We start from the raw sequence: 7,635 nt of genomic DNA on the forward strand, positions 1-7,635 counted from the left end.
TCTCTTTATGACGTGTAACGTTATGAACTATTACGTTATAACGGATAACGTTATATTGCATCACTATATGACGTATAACGTCATATTGCATGACTACAGGACGTATAACGTTATATTGCATCACTATAGGATGTAATACGTTATGATATATTACGTTATTACGTATAACGTTTTATTGCATGACTATATGACGTATAACGTCATATTGCATGACTATAGGACGTATAACGTTATATTGCTTCACTACATGACGTATAACTCTATATTGCATCACTATAGGACGTATTACGTTATATACTATTACGTTATAACGTATAACGTTATACTGCATCACTATAGCACGTATAACGTTATATCGCATTACTGAATGACGTATAACGTTATATAGCTTCTCTTTATGACGTATAACGTTATGAACTATTACGTTATAACGTATAACGTTATATTGCATCACTATATGACATATAACGTCATATTGCATGACTATAGGACGTATAACGTTATATTGCATCACTACATGACGTATAACGTTATATTGCATCACTATAGGACGTATTACGTTATATACTATTACGTTATAACGTATAACGTTATACTGCATCACTATATGACATATAACGATATATTGCAATACTAAATGACGTATAACGTTATATAGCTTCTCTTTATGACGTGTAACGTTATGAACTATTACGTTATAACGTATAACGTTATATTGAATCACCATATGACGTATAGCGTTAAATTGCATCACTATAGGATGTAATACGTTATGATATATTACGTTATTACGTATAACGTTTTATTGCATGACTATATGACGTATAACGTCATATTGCATGACTATAGGACGTATAACGTTATATACTATTACGCTATAACGTATAACGTTGTATTGCATCACTATAGGACGTAAACGTTATATCGCATTACTGAATGACGTATAACGTTATATAGCTTCTCTTTATGACGTATAACATTATGAGCTATTCCGTTATAACGTATAACGCTATATTGCATCACTATATGACATATAACGTCATATTGCATGACTATAGGACGTATAACGTTATATTGCATCACTACATGACGTATAACGTTATATTGCATCACTATAGGACGTATTACGTTATATACTATTACGTTATAACGTATAACGTTATACTGCATCACTATATGACATATAACGATATATTGCAATACTAAATGACGTATAACGTTATATAGCTTCTCTTTATGACGTGTAACGTTATGAACTATTACGTTATAACGTATAACGTTATATTGAATCACCATATGACGTATAGCGTTAAATTGCATCACTATAGGATGTAATACGTTATGATATATTACGTTATTACGTATAACGTTTTATTGCATGACTATATGACGTATAACGTCATATAGCATGACTATAGGACATATAACGTTATATTGCTTCACTACATGACGTACAACTCTATATTGCATCACTATAGGACGTATTACGTTATATACTATTACGTTATAACGTATAACGTTATACTGCATCACTATAGCACGTATAACGTTATATCGCATTACTGAATGACGTATAACGTTATATAGCTTCTCTTTATGACGTATAACGTTATGAACTATTACGTTATAACGTATAACGTTATATTGCATCACTATATGACGTATAACGTCATATTGCATGACTATAGGACGTATAACGTTATATTGCATTACTAAATGACGTATAACGTTATGTAGCTTCTCTTTATGACGTGTAACGTTATGAACTATTACGTTATAACGGATAACGTTATATTGCATCACTATATGACGTATAACGTCATATTGCATGACTACAGGACGTATAACGTTATATTGCATCACTATAGGATGTAATACGTTATGATATATTACGTTATTACGTATAACGTTTTATTGCATGACTATATGACGTATAACGTCATATTGCATGACTATAGGACGTATAACGTTATATTGCTTCACTACATGACGTATAACTCTATATTGCATCACTATAGGACGTATTACGTTATATACTATTACGTTATAACGTATAACGTTATACTGCATCACTATAGCACGTATAACGTTATATCGCATTACTGAATGACGTATAACGTTATATAGCTTCTCTTTATGACGTATAACGTTATGAACTATTACGTTATAACGTCTAACGTTATATTGCATCACTATATGACATATAACGTCATATTGCATGACTATAGGACGTATAACGTTATATTGCATCACTACATGACGTATAACGTTATATTGCATCACTATAGGACGTATTACGTTATATACTATTACGTTATAACGTATAACGTTATACTGCATCACTATATGACATATAACGATATATTGCAATACTAAATGACGTATAACGTTATATAGCTTCTCTTTATGACGTGTAACGTTATGAACTATTACGTTATAACGTATAACGTTATATTGAATCACCATATGACGTATAGCGTTAAATTGCATCACTATAGGACGTATTACGCTATATACTATCACGTTATAACGTATAACGTTATATTGCATTACTAAATGACGTATAACGTTATATTGCACCACTATTGATCGTATAACGTTATATACTATTACGCTATAACGTATAACGTTGTATTGCATCACTATAGGACGTAAACGTTATATCGCATTACTGAATGACGTATAACGTTATATAGCTTCTCTTTATGACGTATAACATTATGAGCTATTCCGTTATAACGTATAACGCTATATTGCACGACTATATGACGTATAACGTCACATTGCATGACTATAGGACGTATAACGCTATATTGCATCACTATATGACGTATAACGTTATATTGCATCACCATAGGACGTATTACGTTATATTGCATCACTATATGACGTATAACGTTATATTGCATCACTATAGGACGTATAACGTTATATTGCATCACCATAGGACGTATTACGTTATATACTATTACGTTATAACGTATAACGTTATACTGCATCACTATAGCACGTATAACGTTATATCGCATTACTGAATGACGTATAACGTTATATAGCTCTCTTTATGACGTATAACGTTATGAACTATTACGTTATAACGTATAACGTTATATTGCATCACTATATGACGTATAACGCCATATTGCATGACTATAGGACGTATAACGTTATATTGCATCACTACATGACGTATAACGTTATATTGCATCACTATAGGACGTATTACGTTATATACTATTACGTTATAACGTATAACGTTATACTGCATCACTATATGACATATAACGATATATTGCAATACTAAATGACGTATAACGTTATATAGCTTCTCTTTATGACGTGTAACGTTATGAACTATTACGTTATAACGTATAACGTTATATTGCATCACTATATGACGTATAGCGTTAAATTGCATCACTATAGGACGTATTACGCTATATACTATCACGTTATAACGTATAACGTTATATTGCATTACTAAATGACGTATAACGTTATATTGCACCACTATTGATCGTATAACGTTATATACTATTACGCTATAACGTATAACGTTGTATTGCATCACTATAGGACGTAAACGTTATATCGCATTACTGAATGACGTATAACGTTATATAGCTTCTCTTTATGACGTATAACATTATGAGCTATTCCGTTATAACGTATAACGCTATATTGCACGACTATATGACGTATAACGTCACATTGCATGACTATAGGACGTATAACGCTATATTGCATCACTATATGACGTATAACGTTATATTGCATCACCATAGGACGTATTACGTTATATTGCATCACTATATGACGTATAACGTTATATTGCATCACTATAGGACGTATAACGTTATATTGCATCACCATACGACGTATTACGTTATATACTATTACGTTATAACGTATAACGTTATACTGCATCACTATAGCACGTATAACGTTATATCGCATTACTGAATGACGTATAACGTTATATAGCTTCTCTTTATGACGTATAACGTTATGAACTATTACGTTATAACGTATAACGTTATATTGCATCACTATATGACGTATAACGCCATATTGCATGACTATAGGACGTATAACGTTATATTGCATCACTACATGACGTATAACGTTATATTGCATCACTATAGGACGTATTACGTTATATACTATTACGTTACAACGTATAACGTTATACTGCATCACAATAGCACGTATAACGTTATATCGCATTACTGAATGACGTATAACGTTATATAGCTTCTCTTTATGACGTATAACGTTATGAACTATTACGTTATAACGTATAACGTTATATTGCATCACTCTATGACGTATAACGTCATATTGCATGACTATAGGACGTATAACGTTATATTGCATCACTACATGACGTATAACGTTATATTGCATCACTATAGGACGTATTACGTTATATTGCATCACTATATGACGTATAACGATATATTGCATTACTAAATGACGTATAACGTTATATAGCTTCTCTTTATGACGTGTAACGTTATGAACTATTACGTTATAACGGATAACGTTATATGGCATTACTAAATGACGTATAACGTTATGTAGCTTCTCTTTATGACGTGTAACGTTATGAACTATTACGTTATAACGGATAACGTTATATTGCATCACTATATGACGTATAACGTCATATTGCATGACTGCAGGACGTATAACGTTATATTGCATCACTATATGAAGTATAACGTCATATTGCATGACTACAGGACGTATAACGTTATATTGCATCACTATAGGATGTAATACGTTATGATATATTACGTTATTACGTATAACGTTTTATTGCATCACTATATGACGTAGAATGTTATACTGCATCACTATATGACGTATAACGTCATATTGCATGACTATAGGACGTATAACGTGATATTGCATCACTACATGACGTATAACGTTATATTGCATCACTATAGGACGTATTACGTTATATACTATTACGTTATAACGTATAACGTCATACTGCATCACTATAGCACGTATAACGTTATATCGCATTACTGAATGACGTATAACGTTATATGGCTTCTCTTTATGACGTATAAAGTTATGAACTATTACGTTATAACGCATAACGTTATATTGCATCACTATATGACGTATAACGTCATATTGCATGACTATAGGACGTATAACGTTATATTGCATTACTAAATGACGTATAACGTTATGTAGCTTCTCTTTATGACGTGTAACGTTATGAACTATTACGTTATAACGGATAACGCTATATTGCATCACTATATGACGTATAACGTCATATTGCATGACTACAGGACGTATAACGTTATATTGCATCACTATAGGATGTAATACGTTATGATATATTACGTTATTACGTATAACGTTTTATTGCATGACTATATGACGTATAACGTCATATTGCATGACTATAGGACGTATAACGTTATATTGCTTCACTACATGACGTACAACTCTATATTGCATCACTATAGAACGTATTACGTTATATACTATTACGTTATAACGTATAACGTTATACTGCATCACTATAGCACGTATAACGTTATATCGCATTACTGAATGACGTATAACGTTATATAGCTTCTCTTTATGACGTAAAACGTTATGAACTATTACGTTATAACGTATAACGTTATATTGCATCACTATATGACGTATAACGTCATATTGAATGACTATAGGACGTATAACGTTATATTGCATCACTACATGACGTATAACGTTATATTGCATCACTATAGGACGTATTACGTTATATACTATTACGTTATAACGTATAACGTTATACTGCATCACTATATGACATATAACGATATATTGCAATACTAAATGACGTATAACGTTATATAGCTTCTCTTTATGACGTGTAACGTTATGAACTATTACGTTATAACGTATAACGTTATATTGCATCACTATATGACGTATAGTGTTAAATTGCATCACTATAGGACGTATTACGCTACATACTATCACGTTATAACGTATAACGTTATATTGCATTACTAAATGACGTATAACGTTATATTGCACCACTATTGATCGTATAACGTTATATACTATTACGCTATAACGTATAACGTTGTATTGCATCACTATAGGACGTAAACGTTATATCGCATTACTGAATGACGTATAACGTTATATAGCTTCTCTTTATGACGTATAACATTATGAGCTATTCCGTTATAACGTATAACGCTATATTGCACGACTATATGACGTATAACGTCACATTGCATGACTATAGGACGTATAACGCTATATTGCATCACTATATGACGTATAACGTTATATTGCATCACTATAGGACGTATTACGTTATATACTATTACGTTATAACGTATAACGTTATACTGCATCACAATAGCACGTATAACGTTATATCGCATTACTGAATGACGTATAACGTTATATAGCTTCTCTTTATGACGTATAACGTTATGAACTATTACGTTATAACGTATAACGTTATATTGCATCACTCTATGACGTATAACGTCATATTGCATGACTATAGGACGTATAACGTTATATTGCATCACTACATGACGTATAACGTTATATTGCATCACTATAGGACGTATTACGTTATATTGCATCACTATATGACGTATAACGTTGTATTGCATCACTATAGGAAGTAAACGTTATATCGCATTACTGAATGACGTATAACGTTATATAGCTTCTCTTTATGACGTGTAACGTTATGAACTATTACGTTATAACGGATAACGTTATATTGCATCACTATATGACGTATAACGTCATATTGCATGACTAGAGGACGTATAACGTTATATTGCATCACTATAGGATGTAATACTTTATGATATATTACGTTATTACGTATAACGTTTTATTGCATAACTATATGACGTATAACGTCATATTGCATGACTATAGGACGTATAACGTTATATTGCTTCACTACATGCCGTATAACGCTATATTGCATCACTACAGGACGTATTACGTTATATACTATTACGTTATAACGTATAACGTTATACTGCATCACTATAGCACGTATAACGTTATATCGCATTACTGAATGACGTATAACGTTATATAGCTTCTCTTTATGACGTATAACGTTATGAACTATTACGTTATAACGTATAACGTTATATTGCATCACTATATGACGCATAACGTCATATTGCATGACTATAGGACGTATAACGTTATATTGCATCACTACATGACGTATAACGTTATATTGCATCACTATAGGACGTATTACGTTATATACTATTACGTTATAACGTATAACGCTATACTGCATCACTATGTGACATATAACGATATATTGCAATACTAAATGACGTATAACGTTATATAGCTTCTCTTTATGACGTGTAACGTTATGAACTATTACGTTATAACGTATAACGTTATATTGCATCACTATATGACGTATAACGTTAAATTGCATCACTATAGGACGTATTACGCTATATACTATCACGTTATAACGTATAACGTTATATTGCTTCACTACATGCCGTATAACGCTATATTGCATCACTACAGGACGTATTACGTTATATACTATTACGTTATAACGTATAACGTTATACTGCATCACTATAGCACGTATAACGT

This window comes from Bombus terrestris, unplaced genomic scaffold (genome assembly GCF_910591885.1).
Source record: "Bombus terrestris unplaced genomic scaffold, iyBomTerr1.2, whole genome shotgun sequence".
In the NCBI taxonomy this organism is placed as follows: domain Eukaryota; kingdom Metazoa; phylum Arthropoda; class Insecta; order Hymenoptera; family Apidae; genus Bombus; species Bombus terrestris.